At 39.2% G+C, this 22,309-nt stretch overlaps 1 long non-coding RNA gene across 7 annotated transcripts in view; it reads right to left on the bottom strand.

Moving 5' to 3' along the window:
- Positions 1 to 22,309, bottom strand: part of LOC149863062 (uncharacterized) — a 110,501-nt gene that overhangs the window by 1,860 nt on the left and 86,332 nt on the right. For 6 of the 7 annotated variants that reach the window (XR_016442920.1, XR_016442917.1, XR_016442923.1 and 3 more), the window contains 2 exons: positions 17,967 to 18,039; positions 16,277 to 17,160 (listed from right to left, as the gene is read on the bottom strand). This is a non-coding gene — a long non-coding RNA (uncharacterized LOC149863062). Of the gene's footprint in view, positions 1 to 16,276; positions 17,161 to 17,966; positions 18,040 to 22,309 lie in introns of those variants that run through there. The other variant, XR_016442918.1, reaches the window with a different exon arrangement.

Here is a 22,309-nt window from a genome sequence, read left to right as displayed (position 1 = left end):
TGAAACTGGAAACATCATAGATTATGATTGCTCAGAAAAAGCAATATGGATCAAAGAAGACAGAAACACTGTTGCATCAAATAGCGTAGATTGTTGTTTTCAGTGCTGCATAGCACTCTGAAGAGTTGTTTTTAGGCCAACAAAGTGTCGGGGAATAAAGGCCCCAAGGTCACGGTGGGCCGAGGGTTCATATATGGAACAGGTGGGATTAGCGGCGAGGCGTCTGAGCAGTACGCGGAATCGTGCGGTTTCAAAAATAGTTGAATTTTATTTACTTACACTTCTGTAGCATAGATAGGAAGTTTCCTTCAGTTACAGTGCCTACAAAACAAACAACAGAGGGGCCTGTTGGCCCATGGGGTTCCGGAGTGAGCCCTTGCTATCTACCCCGCGGCTGCCCACTCCTTAAGTCCCAGGGCTGGTCAACAGCTCATTAAGGGATACGAATGACAAAACTGTAACACGTTGTGACGCCAGTCCAAAGTGGAATCAATGCCAAAGTTGATAGATAACGATGCTGAGGTCAGTGCCGGCTACGATGAGGTAAAGCCGTGATCTCAGTAAGTCGGGTTGATTGAAATTGTGGTCAGGGTTGGTGCCAGAATCAGTCTGGTAGCCAAAAGATCAAGACAGGAAACGAAGAGGAATCGAATAGCCAAAATCGCAGCGAGGAAGAGACCAGTGGGCTAGAAGCCCTCCTTAGGAGTAGCCCCTGCAGCTAAGGGTTGTTCTCTCTCTGTGAGACAGTCCCTGCAAAGGTAGCCTCTGCTCACAGGTCAAGCACAGTCTCTCCTCCAAAACACACACACACCACCTCACCACCCCCGGGTGGGGGGGTCACAAGCCTTTTATATGAATTTAGTGGCCAATCAGGCTGCTCGCTTCATAGCAATTTCTAGTCCAATTACATCATACAGTCAGTGAACTGAGCATGTGCGTTAGATCAGATTACCTCATGCTGTGAGTAAACTGAGCATGTGCGTTATGGCAGTCTTGATTGACAAGCCTTGGGGTCGAGCAGGGGGCACATGCTGGGCATGCAGTGGAATTTTCCGCTTGCTAGGTTTGTCTGCGCATGTTCAGCTCTAACTCTCTGTGTTAGCAGCATACATACAAAATTTTGCTCTGACACAAAGCACTGGAGAAGAGAGAAATAATGAGACTCAAAAACTTAAATGAGGAAGAAAAATGAGATTTTTTAATTGAATTAAAAAGATTTCTTGAAGATCAGGGAGACTGGCAAATTGATCCAATGAACATTTGATCTTGGAACAAAAAAGAGTTTATTGGTCATAACATTCTCCAAAGAGTTACATACTAAGGGATAAACAAAATAAAGCAAAACAAAAACCCTGTTAGATAAAGCTTGCTTCATACAAAGAGTAATAAACGCATGAAACCTGATAAAGTAAAGATTCATATATTATTTCTGGACTCATCAATGGTTTATAGGCAGATTCTGTCGTGCCATGATAACGCATTGTTGGCTTAACAGGAGAAAACTGTACACAAATAACATTTAATAAAGAGAAGGAGGAGGAATTTGACATTAACTAGAAATGAAATGGAAACAAGCAAAATGAAATGAACAAATCGGAGAATCACACAAACATACAGAGTCCTTTGAAGCTCCTAAGACTTATTTGACTTGGTCATGTGTTTAAAAACAGAACAGAGGTTGGGTCTATTTCTAAGTCTTGGGTCCAGGAAATTTGTATTACAAGAGCTAGCTAGTTGCTAGCTAGAAAAGGAATAGATGGACAGAAGGACTGAATACTGTATCCTAACCTAGTTACCACTTCTCCACAGAAATAGTAAGTGAGAAAGTCAACAGGTAGATTAAAACCCAAAGGACAAAAAGCAAAACTTGGAATAGATCCCATTCCTAGCAAGGCCGTTTTGCAGCAGGTTCTCTCCCCTGCACATTCTATTTGCTTTCTAACCGTAAAAGCCCCCAGCTCTATAGCCATACATGTATTCAGGTATCAAATGCCCTTATCTGGCTATAGTCATGTCTGTATTATGGTCATTATTGTGATTGCAGGATGGTGTAGTCATACCAAAGCTAGGTTTAAACTAGCTAATTCAGGTACTGGCAGCGTCTAAGCCATGGTCTGATGGACTTCAGTCTTGAGGAAGTAGTTATTACTACCTCCACTAAGTGCTATCTCACAGACGTTGAGAATTGTAAATTCCCAGAAGGTATTCAACCTCTTTGCAAGACTGAACCCACAGTCTTTACCTCCAAGTAACCTTTCTAGGTTGAATTTGTTAAAGTTTGAAGTAACAGTTGTCATTGTGGAGGCAGAAAAAATAATTTGCAGGTAGATACAGGAACAGCCCACTTCAAATTCTTCTTTAGAACTATGAAGGAAGCTGGTTTTCAACAAAAAAAGACACTGAAAAATGCTATATTATTATTTCTTGCCTAGGTCACAGCACAACCTATAAGCCTGAACCAAGACCAGACACTGTTCAGATATGGAAAGGGGACACTCCTTTCCTCATAGATCTTAATGGAAAAAGTAGAGGAATTGCTATCATATAATTTAAGTAATTTTCCCAATATCTTACTTTAACAATGCTGGGAACTAAAATGACATGTCCAGAGACCCAGCTGGGTAACTTAACCATACAATTACCTTTCCTTCCTAAGGGATAGCTTTCTTCCTGATGTATACAGCTGTGAGCACAGTTTCAGACCAGGTTTTTTGAGACCTCCAATTGGTCTATGTATTTTTTCCCAGCTGTCAAAAAGGATTGAATGGTACTACATACAATACCAATGTCTGTGACTGAGCTTGTTCATTGCACAACTGACTAAGAAAGGTAACATACATTTTATTAAATTATATTTTTTACTTTAAAAGTAAGCCCATGTGTATAAAGCTAAGGCAATTTGGTATGAGAAAGAAAATCAATTCTTGAGGCCAGCTGGCCTGGTTATCAAAGCTTCACTACATGGACAACAAAGCAACAACTATAAGTAAATATCCCATTTTTCTCCCTTTATGCATCCATTTTGCTGTAGGCTTTTATGCTGTCACTATGGTATAGGGAAATTAATAATTTGGAGGTAGATAAAGGAACAGCCCACTTCAAATTCTACTTCTTGAAAACCACAAAGAACTTGCAGATTGTAGAGAAACACCAGGCACCCTGAACACCTATATACAAATTACTTACTGGCCCAATAAATTATCTATCTTGTCTATTTTTTCAAAAGGATGCTGCCACAGCTAGTAATCTCATAACCTGGCCTACATTAGCAAGTATAAATATAGATGCAAGCCCAAAATTAGCTATCTTCTAGATCTGTGTGAATCTGGAAGTCAGTAAAATCTATTAAGGTCAATTGAGCTATTTTAGATTTAGAGCAATATAGCTCTGAGCAGAATTTGTCTCACAATTGCTAACTCCACATAATTTTTTAAATGTTATCTTATTATCAACAGTGTACTCATTGTTCCTGCTTGCTTTATTTAAAAGGTAAACAATTAGAACCCCTAAATAATCCCAAAATGCCAGTTACCTTTTTATCATCTATCAAATTAACTAGCCAAATTCTGAACATGAACTCTTTAGTAGGGAAATGGATTATGTTTAAAATCAATTAAATAGTTCTTGTATACAGTGGTAATGCTATTAATAGAAAAAGCGCCTTTATAAACCCAGTAGCATTAAAATTATGCAGCAAAGCATATCTAACAACCTTGCAATAAAATAGCAGTTCTTACCAGATCTAAATATACAAAATGTGTACAGTATCTACTATCTATTCATTTGAATACATTTAAATTTGCATGGCAGAAAAAATTAGGGTCAGTAGTCTGGTGAAGTATTAAAACAATATATAGGAATATGAAAATATTGTCCTGAAGGATTTAAAATTCCTTTTTTTTTTGTAAACAGTAATGTGAATGCATGACATAAGGCTCTATTTTTCTTCAGTAAGCCATCTTTAGTTCTTTTAGCCAATGACTTAAGTGAAAATTTAGCAGGGGAGTTGTGCTCTTCCTATCACAAAGACATCTGGTACCACTTCTAAATGTAGCTATTTGGTGTATGTGATGGGTATTTCAAAAAAGGCCTTAAATGTGGACATTGTTTGTCCTGCACTGTCCACATTGAAAAATAAGCTTGACACTAACATCAAATAGTGACTTGACCCTCTATGTGTATTTTCCTTTCCCAATCTGCTGTAAACCATCCCAGGGCAAAGGATTCACTCATACTATTGTAAGCATTGAACATGTTTGATCCTTGTCAATACAAATGGTCAAATCTTGTTCCATTGTTCTAGTGGGAGGTTTAGGCAGGATCTATCTTTGGCACTGAATACCAAGTGTAGATATACACTGAGATTCACTTTGACCTATTAGGCATTGTAACAGGATGGCCAGTACCCTTTAGAGGGCAGCAAGTTAAACCAAAGGGCTATAGGTATGGGAAGGCTAATTAGGGTGTGGCCCTAAGAATCAAAAAGCCCAGTAGGCAAAACCACAGGGGAAGAGTGAAGGAGAAGTACCAGAGGTAGGAATCTTCTGTGCTAGAAGGAGGACAAACCTAGGAAAGGAAACTGGATGCCACATGGTCCAGATTGATAAGGATCCTTTGTTTGGTGAAGGACTTTCCAGATGTCTTCATGGATAAACCTGCAAGGTACCCCCTTAATTGCCCACTACATTGTGTTAAAGCCTAGATGCCCAATACAGAAGAGGCTCTTCAGGGTTCCTGAGCACTTGAAGGAGACTGTAAGAAAGGACATACAAAGCATGCTGGACATGGGGGGTAATTAAGGAACCCTCCAGTAAGTGGGGTAGCCCCATCATCCTAGTGTCCAAACTGGACAGGATAATCCAATTCCATATAGACTTTTGACAACTAAATGTGGTGTCACAATTGATGCTTCTTCTGTGCCTCAAATTGGCAAATTACTGCAGTGGCTTGGGAAGGCTAAGTATATACCCATATTAGATTTAACAAAGGAGTACTGGCAGATTTCCCTAACCCCAGAATCCCAAGAGCTTAAGGCATTTGAAGCACCATGGGGGTTGTCTCAGTTCCAGACCCTCCCTTTCAGATTTAATGGCTAATTGATAAAGTACTACAACCACATTGTGAATATGCCACTGCATATTTGAATAAAGTAGTTATATTCATGAGCACCTGGGGAGAACATTTCCAGAAAGTCAGTACTACAGTCTAGAGGTGCATTGGTCCATATTGGATCGGCACTGATAAAAGGAAAATTGACATTATCGACAATCAGCTTTTTTTGGCTGGTGTAGCTGATAATATCACCAATAAATGCTGTGTGCATGCATGCAGCCACAGCATGGATGCTACCAGCCAGGCAGCTTGGAGAGCAGTGTCTGGCCAGTAAGTCTGTGGGGGGAAGGAGTGTGGGGGAGAGAATGGGGGTGGGGAGGGAAGATTGAGGCCCTCCCACAGTGAGAGATGGGGCTGGGGCAAGGGCAGACACAGGTGCAGGCACTACCCTGCCAGGCAGGGGAGGGTGCAAGATGGAGCTGTGGGAAGCTCATCTGGGGGCCACAGGGGGGTGGGGTGACTTTGCATGCACCTCCAGGGTGCCCCCCCGCCAAGATATGTGCGTGGGGCGAGAGCAGGCTGCCGACTGCAAGTTTGGGACCAGGGGCTGTGCTGGCCTCTTCCCAGCAAGCAGGTTTGGCTGGGGCTGTGCTCAGGGCAGGTGGGAGAGGAGTGGATGTAGCAGTGCCATCCTCCTCCCCACCTCCATGCCCCCTGGATGAACCACCTGTGGCTCTGTCCTGTATCCCACCCTGCCCTGGCTGCCCCTGCCCCTGCCCCTACCCCTGTCCTATCCTCAGCCCTATTCCCTCCTTCCCCATGGGGACCTCAATCATTTCCCCATGTTCCTTCCCTCCCACATGCCCCTTCCCCCCAACAGACTTACTGGCCAGACTGCACTCCAGCTGCCAGGCTGCATATCGACTATTGGATCCTATTGGGTGATATGGCTGGTTAATAATCAGCCATCCGTGTTGGCAAAAAATTTTTTATCAGTTCACTTCTACTATGAACACTTCAAACCACAGGTCTTGCAGCCAACTCAACAAAATGTAGATTCAGCTGTGTGAAGGGAAAATATTTAGGCTACATTAGGGTAACAGGGAGATAAAGGCCCTTACAGTCAAGGAGAGGTCCTAAATAGAAACCCCGGTGCCCAAAACAAAAATGTAATTGAAATTCTTCTTGTACTAGCTAGTTATTAACAATGATTTATTCTACATTTTTCTACTACAACTGCCCCCTGAGTAACTACACAACATGGTACCACAGGTAGTACAGTGGACCCCAACATATTCATATGCATTTGGAGACATTAAAAGGATTTTATGCACAATACCTGTATTTCTCAGCCCAGACTGTGAATGCCAGTTCATTGTACAGACAGAGAGGGGCCTTGGAACTGTTCTTTTCCAGAACTTTGAGGTTGGTGAACACCTAATTCTGTAAGTACAAAGTACTCGAAGAGCAGAAGTATTCAGTCATTGAAAAAGAATGCCTCATTATAAAGTGGACAGTCAATGCTGTATGCTATTACATACTAGGAGTCATCTTCACACTGGTGTCTGATGGACCATGCACCTCTAACCTGGTTGAAGACAATTCAGGACACCAACTCCAGGTTCATGCATTGGTACCTGGCTTTGTAGCCATATGCCTGCAAGATATACCAGCAACCTGGGACTGCATATATGAATGCAGACTTCTTTTCCCATGAGGGAGGGGGGTTAAATTTGAAAGACACGAGTCTCCGACTTCACTTTTGATGGGGAGGTATGTAACAGGGTGGCCTGTTGTTTTAAGAGAAGGCAGCTAGTTAAACTGAAGGGCTGCGACTGTGGGAAGGCTAATGAGGATGTGGCATTAGGAATTAAACAGCCTAGTAGGCAGAACCACAAGAGGAGAGTGAAGAAAAAGCACCACAGGTAGGAATCTTCTGTGCTAAAAGAACAAACCTAGGAAAGGAAACTAGAAGCCACAGCAGACCCATCTCAAGGTCCAGGATGATAAGGTTCCTTTGTTTGCTCACTTTGTTTGGTGAAGGACGGTCCAGTCTATAACCAGAGCAGGCTGAAAGGTACTCTAGGCAGCAAGGACCAGCAGGGTGAAAAACATCTCTAAGGCTAGCTGAGAGATGCTTAGGAAATGGACAAAGCCCGGTTGAGAAGACATGAGGTGGCAACCTCCTACAGGTATGTAAGTAGGCTTACACATCTAAGAGTATTTCTGTTCCCTCTGCTCAGGTCCATGAAAAATTGTTAATACAAAAGACAGGTGAGTGTTCCTCCTTCTAACTGCTTTCTGTGTCTTAGTCTTAAGGATAAAACAGTGGTTGTTCAAAAATAGATGGATTAGTGGATTTCCAGGGACTGGAGAAGAGGAGAATAGTATCACACTTAGGTGGCAAAGTCCACTTACACACCTAACAGGTGTGTAACAGGACTAGAAGCTGGCCAACACAACTCATTTGTGGCTTATATTTGATTAAGGTGTTGGGTTGGGTTTAAATTCAGAGGTACTGAATCTGTGATCTCTTCTCAGGAGCCTGGAGAAATGTATGGTGGAAATCTAATAAGATAAATTGACCTCACAAGTTCCTTACATCCTTTTCACGATCAGTTACCGCATCATGCTTTTCACCATTGTTCATATAAGATCTTAGCCATGTAAAACTGGAACTGGCAATTGGTCCCTTTCAGTTTTGGATCTGTTCCTGAAACCAAGTTGTGGTTGTAGAGTGTCAGAGTTGAAGGCTTTTAAAACATGGATGTTTTCAGATTCACTATTTTAGTTCTGCCTTATCTTAGAATTCATTTTTCATTTATATTGCTTTTGACATAACAACCACAACATTGTGGAAAACGAACTGAGAATATTTCATCTTGAATTCATTGGTTTCTCAGTGAGATAATGACTAGCTCATATTTTGGTACACTATGGCACTAATTATATTTTTAAACAGCAGCTATATACCATTTTCCCTCTTTGAGGAATTTACAAACTACTTCTTACATTTCTAGCCAACCCTTTGCACTTCAATTAATCCCATGGTATTAGAAAAAAGTACAGACATTTGCTGGAGTCATGGACAGCTTATTTCCTGAGTCTAGCAGCATAAGGTTAGGCTTGAAGACAGTCAATTCAGCTGTTCTGTACATGTATGAATGCAATAGAGTATTCTGGGTATATAGCAAACCAGACTGCCCGGTAAGGATGAAATATTTTCTCAGGATGATATTCAGGTTACTCATCTCATTCTCTGCATATCTGGGGCATAGCATAGTATTTCATATTATTTAGGTTGTCATGCAGTCCATGTGCTCCTGGCATGGGTGCCATTCCCTCCGCCCTCACCACTCCGAACCAGGTTCTTCAGCCTCCTTTACCCTCTTCCGGCTTCTACTTCCTGCCCCTGCTCCTGTGGGGTAGCATGAGGTGGCACAGTGGGAGAGTGCCAGGGTGCCTATGCTACGCGCTTGGCAGGGGAGGAGGCTGGAGGGAAAGTAAGGAACCAGAGTACCTGCACTGCAGGTGGGCTGGGGGAGGAGGTGGCTAACATATGGCGTGGGATAGCAGGGCTGCCTGTGATACAGGGGTGGAGTGGGGTTCCCAAATGGCACACACAGCCAGAAAGGGAGGTGGGAGTTAAGCTGCATCTCATATATGCGCTGGGGGAGGGAGAGGCATGCTAAGCTGTCCACATGGTAGGAGACAGCACAGGAGGAGACTGTCCATGCAGCAAGTGGCGCTCGGTCTGCAGCCCATGCCATGCACAGGCCTGGGACTACAGCCTCTGTGGCCCCCAGCTGCCCATAAGTTGGATGGCCCTGATTTAAAATAATGCTCTGATAATGTAGAACCAGTTCCAGGGAGGTTTCTTGACATCTTGAATATATTCCAGTATCAAAATCAATATAAAAGACTACTGTTGGAGAGTTATATTTCTTTCTTGGTTCAGGAAGTTCTTCTAGTCCTAATCTAGAGTTGTCAAATAAACCAGAGAACTAACTTCGAGATGCCTGCTTCTTTTCCAGTCAAAATTAAACCACTAATTAATTGCACAATTAATTAGATTTACCTGGGAGTACTTAGTTAAAAAAAAAAAAGCTTTGGCTAATATCATTACTTGCTTCTACTTCTCTTAATTATTTATTTACTTATTTGTTTGTTCAAAATTTGCCCTAAGATGCTTAAACTGGTAGCATTAATCCTCTATGCAGCCATCATGGAATTATTTCTCTATCAGTCATGCTGCAACAAGATCCCTTAAATATACCAGCATTCCTTTCCTCTACCTTGCACATAGCTGAGCCAAATTCAGGTCACCAAAGACTTGGTATAAATGCAAACTGAGCTGAACAGAATAAACTTGTCTGAAATCCTTCTGGGATTGTATAGCTTTATAACTCTCCTTGGATTTGTTAAGCAATCTTATTTCTTTTTTATTTTTTTTTAGCTAGTTATAACTGACATGGCCAAAAGTCACTGCCTGGAAGCAGGGGGGAAATATTACTGTATGTTTTACAACTATGTTCTAATTGGAGAGCTTCACTTTACCAGAGCTGCCATAAAACTTGTTCATTGACTTCAGAGCTGTGAAATATACAGACTGCAAATGAAAAAAAAAAAAAAAACAGGAATCTTTTCTAAACGGTTCATATATAAGGCCAGATTGTGCCTTAAAAGCGAAACCCAGAATTTAACTGAAATACAGAATCCTCCAGCCCCTTGAAATTATGACTCTCTAGCCTCTGCCTTGAATAAAGGGAGGGTTCAGGTTGTACTGGTTATAGTATAAAGTACTTACTTTTTGTTATAGTCAAGATTAAACTGATTTCGGTTATTCAAATTTGTCAAGAACCTTATTTTTTCAACTTTAAAAGAGCCTTTGATACAGTTCTGAAAAACAAATAACCTATTTAGGTAACTAAAATATGGATATAAATGTCTAACTTTAAGCTTATGTATCCTGCTCCTGCCTTTGGTCAAGGTAATTTGCATCATCACAGAGCGTAGAGATACCTCCCCATTACATTAAGAAATCCCTCCCCATAACAGCATTTCTTCTTTTAACTTTTCTGTGCAATTCAAAACATCACAACCAGAAGGGAATATGACTACATCCTGTTTGCCAGCAAACAACTTCACAGTAAACAGACTATTCCAACTTTTGCCCTGAGCCTAACCTGCATAAAATGAACTGTGCTAAACAGTAGGGTTTACCATACCTTTAACTCTCCTATGAAATATGAACTTTCATTTCTACCTGGGAGAACTTTACAATCGTTTCTCCTATGCTTGATGAACAGTGCTTGTGCCTGAAAGCTTTTATATATATATATATATATATATATAAAATATATATATAAAATCTAGTTGGTCTAATAAAAGATATCACCCCTACCACAAGTTCTGATCCCTTCCTTCTAACTGTAAGCTTGCAAGAGACAAGGATTTTTGTAGGTGATATTTTTTTATTGACTCAACCTCATGGTTTGGATAAATGTGAGACAAGCTTTCCAATGAAACACATTGTTCTTCAGGTCTCTTGTTTTCCTTATTAAACAGGGCTGATGCCTCTTCATTGTAATAAAGGAAGTGAGTAACACACCATGGGAAATGAGCTCATATTAAGCTTCACTTTCTAAAAACATTTACCTCTTATGCGCTGCATTCAAAAACTTGTTGGTCTAAGTTGGTACTTGCATCTCGCATGTTTCCTGGACATTATGGCTACAACATCACTCTAACACTACCATAACTTTAAGCTTCCACATTTGAAATTTTTGCCTAAATCCACTTTACTCATATCTTTCAATGGGAAGGGGTATTTTTTTTTTAGAAACTGAAGTTTGATATGAGCTCATTTCCCAGAGCGTGTTCCTCACTCCTTTGACTATGATAAAAAAAAAAGATCAGAATTGCTTAATGAGGAAAGCAACAGAAGATGCTTTATCCTCTTCTCTTCAAGTGAACACATAAGGTGCAAGGAAATGTCAAAGGCTAAGGGGGAAAATGTTGGCCTGCCATTTGGGAAAATATTACTCCATTGGAAATGGGCAGGGAATCGAATCATTGCTCTGTCTTATCACTTTAACAGACCCGCTCAGAGGCAAACCATAGTATATATATATCTGTGCATTTGAGTCTAAAAATAAGTCTTATGTAATGATGTTATGCTCTCTAATTAGGGATTTGAGAATAATAGTAGTAATAAAGGCAGTGTCATAAAGAGGAAGGAAAATGACTTCTACCTAGTAAAAGTAACCCCAGTGGGGTCACATTTAGCTTTTATGAGTTGTCAAGGAAGTTGGTCTCGGTGATAAATTGGTAACCGACTTTTCCTCTGATCCTGAAATGTCTTCTCTTCTCACATACATATTTTCAGCTTGTTAAGGTGGCAACATGACAGTACAAAGGAATGGTATACATTTCAGTTCAAACATAGAAAGAATCACTTTTAGATGCTCTGAGTCAGGATTTTGTAGCCAGATAGCAGATTAGGAAAACGGCCAAATAATAATAAAAGGGAAATCTGAAGAAGCTAAGATGGATATAAGGAGACTCATCAGGGCTTCACTGAATGTCATAAAATATGACTGAGACTGTCTACTTTTGTTTTGTCTCGTGTCCCTCAAAAAATGACCAAGCATTAGGGATGATCTGAATTAATATGTAGAGAAAGTATATACATCTGCCATTATCTCCTTTACTGCTTCTTATATAAATCCAAACTGGATAGCATCCAAATACTCATCACAACAGCCTCTGGAAATGAAAGAGAGCCTGAATAGAGGAAGAGATGAAATGTGTTAAATGCTTTTTTCATAGTTCTTCTTGCTGCTATGAAAGCATCATTAGAAGCTGCAGCTTGCTTGTTTTCTGACTCTTCCAGAGTAATGAACATATAATTGCGCTGAAAACCTTGGAGGAGGCAAGTAAGATTTTAAATCGAATATGGAAACTATATTATTTTCAAGTCATTTTGTATTTTCTTGGGAAATGGTGCCCGCTTTGTCATTATTAATTCAAAAAAAAAGAATGTGCCTTTTGAAACGGGATCCTTAAAATGCTCAGTGTCTATATATCTGCCCACATCAATCTTTCATAATTACTTGAATGAACCCATAGTGATACAGTGGGATTGTTAGAACTGTTTTGTCCACTTTGGTCACAGCCCTTCATTACCAAAATACATCAGTCATGACCTTATTGCTAATAATTTGGAGTTTTACTATATCACCTTTAATTGTTTGCCAAGATCAGGAGCTGGAGCAATAATGAAAGAAATGGGTGACGTCATTTTGTTCTTGGATGTAGAGCACACATTGGGCATGTCTACACATGATGCTATGTCGCTGTAGCAACCCTCTACTGCAACGTAGCATCAGCAGTCAGAAACCTTGACACAGGAGCTATGTCACTATAGCAATGCACTCCCTGCTAATAGTGGTGACATAGCAGCTAAAAGTAACCAGGTGTGGTGTGCGTGGTGCAGTATGGGCTGTTACTACATCATCATTTAGTACATCCATAAGGAAGTACTAAATGACAGCACAGTAACAAGGGTGCCATATTTATTTTAAAAATGCAGTTACTGTACTAATGTATATATATGTTGTAAATGATTATACAGATGACTCAAAGTAGTCAAGTCTCTGTATGTGAATAAATGTTCTTTGACACATCTGAGAAATATGTCAGACCTTTTCGTTACATTTAACAGAATAAAATATGAAACTAAAAATCCCATGCAACTAAAGATGCCAGTGTTTTAGTAAATTCAGTATATTCTTGTACTTTCTCATAGGTTGCCCTTTCTCTGAAAAGCCTGACCCTACCGAGTATGGTCTGTTCCCTGGGAGGTATTCTACACCGTACTGCAAGGCATCAATGTCAAACTATATTGACTTTTTACAGCAGTCACAGGACAAGAAAGAAATGGTATTTTGGCTACTGTCATGTTACTATAGGCAGGAAATAAATATCAGTCCCTTTCTTACTCACTGTGTCACATCTGTATTCACAATGATAATAACTAGGCATGCGTGGGCACTTTGTGACAAGTATTTAACAAGATTCCACATAGGGAGCCATAGGATTGGGGCATGGTAGGAAAATCATTAGGGTGGTTCATGTGGTTGGAGAAACATAAGTGGGCATTTCACTCTGGGCTCAGGCTGTAAGCCTCATCCAGTTGACCCAGCTACACGTGAGTACCTGGTCATTCAGGTTGCGGAGTCAGGTTGGGTGTGTTGCTAACCTTGCATGCCATTAGCTAATGTGAGATTTGTACTTTTCTTTTCTTTTGATCAGAATTACAGTATTTGAGGATTAGGACTAGAACACGTATGTATAATTCCCAATGTGAGTCAACATGAATAAAAGATGTACGTTAAACAGATTAACACACACACACTAAGAGAGACCAGACGTAACTTCTGTTAAACTAAACATACTTTTTTTCTGAGTCTCTTCTCTAACCATATGTCCTTGTTTTCCTTAGGCTGAAAACATTCATTCTAACATGTAAGAAAATTCCTAAATTGTTATTTTGAACCTTTATTTATGTTGTGTGCATCTTACTTCTCTTTTGTTTATAATGAAATTCATAGGTTGTTAAAATTTGTGAAACAATTTTAGTTGGTTTTTGTTTTTTCTCTCTAAATGGAGCACTGATAATCTTGGCCCTCAAACTTTTGTTAGGTAACCCCATATCAAAATAAAATAGTCTTCACTTTACTTGACTTTGTCTGAAAAATTGATTAAATAGATGGCCTTTCCAGAAAATAAAAAGTGACTGTAAAACAACAGCAAAGCCAGATATAGATCCTGTTCCCACTTGAATCAATGGGAGCTTTTCCACTTCCTTAATAGGAGAAGGGTCAAGTAATTTTCTTTTGGCCTCATCAGTAAAAATTCTGTGATCAGAGACCAAAACCTGAAGACCTTTCTCATTTTCACTGAGGTCTGGCTTGGGTATAATTTATGTTGAATCCAATGGGATCTCTAACTGTTTACCGAAAGACGGAACATAAATCTCCTGAAATCTGTAAGTCCCTCCACCCATGGGATACTACCTTTCTGTCATAAGAGTGCAGAAAGTCAGCTGTCTTTGTCATAGTATACTTCCCCTTACTTCCTATTTCTTAATGGGAAGAATTTAGCAGGAATTGCCTCATGTTATCTATCTATATCTTAAATAAAGGATGTTGGATGTTGGAATTCAAAACTTTCTATCACCCTCCTTGTTACAATGAGCATAGGCTCTCCCAGAAAGTGTGCTCATATGACTGTGTACAGGAACTTCAAAAAATGCTGTCAGGAAATAATTGATGAAAGAGCCCAGTATATATGGAGGAAGGAAAAGAACCTGAAAGTTTCACTATCTTATGCTCTCACACAGAACATCTCTCGCCTCATGGGGTGAAGGTAGTACCACAGAAATGCTGAAAGCTTTGATAATGATGCATGAGACGATACAGAATTCTGTTCTGTTGTCCATAGCCATATTAACTCTGCATTGCAAACAGTAGGAAAGATTTCTCTGTGTGTCTCAGAAAGATAAATAAGGGCTAGAATTTAAATCTTGGGTATGTGGCTATACATCACATTTGTGAAGCAGACCTAATAGTTGCTTTTGTAATCTGTGTCATTGGATATGATCACAACTGTGTGAAAAGATAGTTAAGAATGTAACTGGCCACCTTGTGCAAAACTAATTTGTACACAATACAGTTTGCCTCTAAAAATACACATGCAATTGTGATCATATAATTTTGTTTACTTATCTTTTAAAATGAGGCCCACGAGAAGAGGTTTTCCTGCATAAGGTGATCACTATTCTATATAGACATTTTCCTGTTTTTACTCTTTGGGATTTGAAAAGCACCATACTAGTACCAGTCACCACAAGTAATTTTTTTTTATTTTAACATCTGGACAGAGTTGCCAAAGCTGCTTTTAAGCAAACTGGGAGCTGGATAGGGAAAATATATAGTGCTCTAAAAGAAATGGATCCTGGCTTCAAGAGATACTATCCCATTTTATTCAATAGGAAAGCTTTCTGGTCTTAGAAGGCAATCAAACAAAAGATAGGATTTAAAAAATGGGCTTTTGTTCACAGATGTTCATTTCTTTTAAATACATGCAGGATTTTTCCTTTTCTTGGATTTAATTTTGAAATCCAGCAAGTAAATGAGGAAAACATTTGTTTTTCCATCTGTGGTCCGCATTATATGTGTTTTCATCAAAGACCTTAAACATTTTCAGGTAGAATAGTCCCCATACGCTCCACAAAACAATTAACATTGCCAGATACTGGAAATGCATTCTAAGAAAGCATGGTTGTCTGGTGAAGTATATAAATATAATGTCTAAAAATGTTTGTAATGCTGGGATGACTTTGCAGTGGAGTGCTCATGGGGTATTTTGCCATTACCACCTCAGTGGACACATCTATATGAATTGTGTACTGCAGAATAGACTCATTAGCTGCGCAGTAACCATTGCACATTTACAAGTACTATCCTGCTGTAAATACAATTACTAACCTGCTGTAGGGTTTTTTTATTCCACAACAGCACACATGTAGATGCTGATCCGGCTGGCTGGGGCATGAAGGTGCCTAAGTGTGTGGGCTGCCTGCTGGCTAGCCCCGCACTGGAGGACCCTCATGCTCCCGCCAGCTCCTCCACAGCATGTTGCGGGGAGTTGCCCTGGGTTGGCAGGCTGACCCCCCCATACTTCTGTGAACCGGGGCTGCTGTAACCCAGGTCAATGTATTGTGGTCCCCAATGCACATGTAAGCAGTGTGCTGGGGAGCAATACGCTCCAGTGTGATGAGGACCAGAGTTAATTGCATTGCATTAATATGCATGCATAGACATGCCCAGTCTGTGCCATGGTGTTTATGGATGTTATTAAAGCTAGATTAAAGTAACTTGACAATTTTGTGGTGAAAGAGAGAATGACTAGTCTAGTTAATGCTTTAAATAGCTAGACTGGTTATTTAAAGTTAGTTATTTAAAGTCTTTAGTTACAATTATCCCTGACTAGTCGAGGTAGGAAAATAACCTTGGTTATGGAAGAGTTATCTGCTGGATTTTGTTGGTAGTCTTGAAATCACTTAAGAAAACAGTACATACCTATACATGCATCTTTTCCCCTTACAAGTGGTCTGGAAATAATCAGATTCCTAGTTATTTGGTGTGTGGGGGGGGATATTAACCCTTCTTTGACTAACAAGGAGAAAATGGCTGAGGAGTAAATAGTGTTATCTAGGTACTGATATTAATATTTACCAGTCTTTCTCAGCTGATTCCAGCTAAAACATCCAGAGTTCTATAGCTGTATCTTATCTCAGTTACGTATGATGGGTATGGGAGAATACATCTTTATAATAAAATGCCTAAATTATGTTCCCTGAGTATACCTGGTAAAATGAGGGAATTCCCTTCTGCAAATAGGTAAATCAGAATGCCTGAAAGAATTGTTAAGCAATAGTCCAGTGGTTGATGAAGAATTTTTAACTGAGTCTTAAGAGGAAGGAACAAAGGATTTACTGCATTCAGGTGTTAAAATAAAAAGGGCACATCTACACAAGACACTACTGTACAGTGGTCACTGAGCATTTATTTAGTACTTGTATAATCAAGCCAGAGTTACTGTGCAGTAGCACCAGCGAACACCTTTTAAGTGATGGTACTATAAGCCCAATAATACTGCACAGCAGTGTATTAGCACTGTTAATGCTGTGGCGTACTATTGCACAGGATTATTTGGCTACTGCACAGTCAGCATGTCATGTAGATGCGCCCACTGAAAAGAATTTGTAGTAAGAAAACAAATCATTGCAAAATATTACCCATTTTCATAAAGTCAGTGCTTGCTTTATTTTTTTTTCATTTTCCTTTCTAATGCTGACAGCAAAATGCCAATTTGCTGTCAGTTGTAATAAAGGAAAAATTTGTACCATAGTTAGAAAGAAGATGGCTGTGTTTTACTCATGAATATTTAATAACACGAACAGCAGTGTACTGCAATGGTTTGGCATCATGTCATGTCTTATTTGCTCACGTAGATACAACCTGTAAGCATCTGCTGCACCTAAGAAATAAATCAGACAGAGAGAGTAAGAGACACTAAGGCAAAGACAAATCTGGTCAGTAATAAGGGCAGTTTCCAAAAAGACCAGCATTTTTACCATGTTTCCCACCCTGAGTAGCTTGCTATGAATGAACGGAATATGGTTGGATATCATTTTAGGTATCTGGAGCATTTGTATTATGTGTGCATGTTTGTCAGGGCACAGTGCCCAGGGTTTATGAATGGGAGTCTTTTTTGTTATGCTGCAAATCCAAATGAATCCATAAATACATAATTTAATTATTTTTCTAGCTGTATGAGAGAAAGAAGTCATTGGATGGATTAGAGAGACAACAGGAGTTTTATTGATGTCCTCTGGCCCAGCAAAAGTTATGACTTTTTATGTTGTCAGACCACACATAGATAGATAGCTAAAGGATATTAATTTTGAAGTATATTTAGACAAAATAATTTGTGCTGGATTATTCCTTACTGATGCTGCAGCACTCTGGGAACCCTAGAAAATAGGAGGCAATGATCACCAGCATGGAGCTCAGAATTCAAGTCTGACATTATAAAACAATGAGGTGGGATCACTGTAGCCATAGGAAAACCACATGATGCTTTCATGTGCAAGGTTTCCATTCAATGAGTTAATTCCTTAAATAAATGAATTGATGGAGGTGAGCATGAGGCTATTCTGCCACCAACTTCTCCAGCAACTAAAAAACAAAACAACATAGGTCAGATGGATAAAGGGAATATTTCTTAATTAGTGGTAAAGCCCCCCCAAGTTTAAGAATTTATGGAAATGATGAGACCCATACCTGCAAGGCACTTTTTGAGCAGAAGCACTGCCCATAGATCCAGCCTCTAGCGGGCATGCCTTGGCCCCAGGACCTAATAAAGTACATAAGAAATGACTGAAATCAGACAACCCCACTCCCTGCCATATATACAGAAAGCATATCTAGGAAATGACTGACAGCCCAAGAAAATGAAAGAGACAATATCAATATAAAAATGTAGACAAACAGTACTGATCTAGCATGGCTAGGTCACAATATTTTCTGTAAAATTTTGGGGATCTATTTGATTGGACAAAAAAAGAGCAAACTTTCATGTTCAATCCATGGTTCCAGGTATTAAAAATGTGCAGAGGGTCAAAAAAAAACTACTACCAGAGAAAATTATATTCAAGTACAAAGATGTTGTCTGGATAAGAATATTTTCTGCTACACATGTAGGCACCAGATGTGTTTTAAATGTCTAATTGAAAGATGAATGAAGTTAGTAGGAATCTTTCCATTGACTTCAATGAGTTTAGGATTAGCCTGTAACAGTCCTGTCTTGCTATCAGGCTTGTCCACAGTAAAGGACTTTACAGTTCACTGGGAAAGAATCATACAGCTGCTCATCTTAAAGCCAACAAAAACTGTAAATCCTACTGACAACCTATGAGTTAATGAGTTAATTCCTAACCTATCCATTATAAAAGTTACATAGGCTGTCTCTAGTTCTGCTACAAGCTAATCAAGCTTATAATAAACCATATATTATTAGCACCTCACTACAATGTTAGAGTAAAATATTATTTTTTCTTGAGGAGAAAGATGGGCTGCTGACAATCATGGCTTAGTTAATTGAGTAGTTGCCTTTACTTTAATGGTACATTCTTATGAACAAGTTTATTCTGGTTTACAACATCCTTCTTAAATCTTTCCTTTTACAAATACACAATTTACAGATGGGCAAATATCAACAGCTAAACAACACATTTCAGGCTACTTCTTGGATAATCATCTGTGTCTTACTCCAGCATACCCCAAGGGCTGCTTTGGATATAACCCAATTGAAAGGACTGTCAGATGACACACTGGTCCTATTAGGAACATGGACTTAGAAACTTGATTTCTAAGTCCATGATTCTAATTCCACCCTAGTCGAGTCCATGAAAGTCGACTAATGCATCTATTTTTGCAACAAGCATCATCTTACCCTTAAAACTGAATCAAAACAAAGCAGAGGAATAAAAGGATCACATATCTCTCTCTCTTATGAACAACTTTTCAGGGACTCATGCAGAGTGAAACAGAATTGCACTTGGGTACCTGAACATCGTTATATGCCTAAGAGGTGGAATAGATTCCAGTCCATAAAGTTGTTCTTGCTGCTAGTTGGCCGCTCAGTGTTAGGAACTTGTTATTTTAGTACTTCTCTCCATTCCAGTCTCCTGGGATGCAGTCAATGGCCAAGAAGGTTTTCAAGTGTGCATTCATTTAGGGTGTTTCAATGTTTTGGATTTCCTATTTGAGATGCTTCCTGTGTATGCGCCTTAGTTTGGATTCCCAATTCTTTTCTAGATGGGATGTGACATTTCTAGTGCTTAACATTTGATGTGACAAAGATTTTGCCTGTGGAAGCAGGGAACTTCCACAATCACTCTGTTACATCCAAAACCATAGCAACAGAATAAAGATACTTGTGCCTAAAATGCTGTACATTACCAGATCATTCTTCTTTGGGTTACTACAGTAAAGAAATATTATAGTTTAAAAGTTACAGCCCATTTTTGAATTTGGAGGTGGTGGGGAGGGAGTATGTCCACAGTATATGATGCTTTTGTTCTACCAAGGTTTTTTAAAAATGCTGAGAGACTCCAGTAAGGTAGCCTGGGTATTTATAGCAGAATTAACTTCAGTTGCTGCCTAGTTTCATAATGTTAAAGAAGACATACTACAGGAAGCCCAGAATAAAGCAACCAATGTTCCTAAGCACGCTATGCGATGTTCACTTTAATTGCAATGGCAGGGGAGCCCGGTCCATTCTGACAGAAACAAATGTAAACTCCTCCAAAAGAAGCTACTTCATCCAGGCTGAGAAAAAAAATGAAAGGCATTTAAAAACCGAAATACCTGTTAATCAGGTTGTGTGTGTCACTTCACCTTTTCAATAAATGCAGGTCATTCCAGTACCAATGGTGAATATTTTCACTATTGCTTACAATGTATGATTTTGTTAGGTTGTGTTCCCTTTAAATGCTGTCCTAAGAATTCTCTGGATTTTGAGATGCTTCTACAGATTCATGAGGAGCAGTCTTCTGATTATTTTAATTTATGCCATCTGAGGTCAGATGTTCATCATTAGTGTGTATTTTTTATCTCTCCCTTTTCTGCTCTGTAGTGGGAGAGACAACACAACTCTTTTTCATTTACTTCTGCTTTCACTGCTAGTTTTCCCATCATTCAGTAGAGTATTGCAATAATCAGAACACCTAACACAACTACTAACTACAAAACAGTATCATGTTCCCATTAAGGCTTTAACCCTGAATAGAGGGCCTTTCATTACTTTGTCCCCTGTGTTTCAGGATGAAACATTTAATGATGCTTAATTGTTTCATTGGAGTTAGTTAAGCACTACCCATTTAATGAAAAAAAAAAGCTTGAAAGTTTTTAAGCAACAGGAGAATGGGATGATTTGTAATTATTGGGTTAAGTTTGCAAGAGGGATTTAATGTGGGTGGCTCAGGTGGTTGGTATTTACAAAATATGTAATAAATTCGAAACCAGCTTTTTGCTGAGGAGGCATAGAGAATAAAGGCAGGTTTCTGGGGGTAAAGAAGGTGCTTGAAAGTTGGTGTGTCAGTTGGGTGGGGTCCTTGCTAGGAACATTTCCCTGTTGGGCATAGATGATTTCTCTTGGGAGCTGAAAATGAAGAAAATAGGAAGTTGCTGGTCCCATCCTGAGAGTTTTTGGCAATAATGGCTGGTATAACATGGAGAAAAAAAAATAAACTGATGAGTACACAAGGGATATAGACTAATTAAAAATTAGACTAGGGCCTACCCAGTTTTTGTAAAGGGTGGTTTTAGACCGGTGGTCTTCTAGAGCCTAACTGTTCGTAGACAGTTGTATATAAGAAGCTATAATTGTACATGACAAATAAATGGAAGTGTCTCTGATAACACTCCACCACCTGAATTTTTGCTTGCTTTTATCTTAAAAGAGTCAGAAATAAAAGGGTTTCTTATTCCAAGTCCACTCTTTTCTCAGTGTAGTGTTTTTACCTGTACTGGAATCAGCTGCTTATATAAGGAAGCAAACTTCTTGAGGATCAAGTTTTGGCTTCTTAATATATTATTGTTCCCATGTCTTGTTATGATGACTATTTTATTCCATATCAACTGTTTAGTCATTATCTCAATGTGCCTATGAGGGAAGGTGATTTATAAACAAAATGATTATTTTCTTTACTCTAGAGTGAGAACTCAGGGGATAGAAGCTAAGATATTTTCTTTTAGAGAGAGAATTATTAAGTCTGGGATTTAACTACGATTCTTTTTTTAAACAAAGGCGGCTCTTGCCATATCCTGCTTCTCTAAGGAATGCAGAACACTTAAGGATATCCTCAGCTTGAACACTTTGCTGTTTTGCCTCACCACATAGTTCTTAATTTGACTCTCTGTAGACCCAGCAGACTAAGTGGAAAATATCCACCAAGTATTGTTTCAGATGGAGATCAATTTGGGAGACCAGCAAAGTTCAAACTGTGCCCTGGTAAACAGACAGAAATGATTTCCTGGCATGAGGCACATTTATCTACCAAGAATTATATGAATATAACTACAATACAGGTATACATCATTAACATACATGGACCAAGGGGTGTCTTTAAGAGAACATCAGGTGTACAGTGTGCATATAGTTATGAGACATGGCAAGGTATTAAGCTGTGTGTGTGGGGGGGGGAATAACTAATAAAAATTTTAGTTTTGGATTTATCAAATTTTATTTGTGGATATATCAAGAAGAAAGTGTTGAATGTACCCCAAGAGGCATTGATTCTTTTGTATTTTTGGAGGGGGTAGGGGGAAGCTTTAAACCAGCTTCTGTAAGAGAGAGCATTGCTTTCAACCCAGTACTGCATACAAAAAAAAAAAAGAAAAGAAAGGAAAATCTTCTAAAACTCCATAAATTAACATCTTCAGTCAAAGGTTGTCACTGCACCTTAAAATCTATTCCTTCATTAAAAGCTTTTTAAGCACTTATATAATTTGCTCACAGTAAAGGAAGCACCTAAGATTAACAAACAAAAGCCTCATTATTCTCCAGCTAAACCTCGTTATTCAGAATAAATGTAGACATTTTTCACTCTGTCAGAGGTTGC

This window comes from Crocodylus siamensis, chromosome 6, assembly GCF_052110815.1.
Source record: "Crocodylus siamensis isolate JL-2025a chromosome 6, ASM5211081v1, whole genome shotgun sequence".
Classification (NCBI taxonomy): Eukaryota; Metazoa; Chordata; order Crocodylia; family Crocodylidae; genus Crocodylus; species Crocodylus siamensis.
The sequence above is the reverse complement of the archived record's forward strand: the minus strand, read 5'-3'. Positions and strand labels throughout refer to the sequence as shown.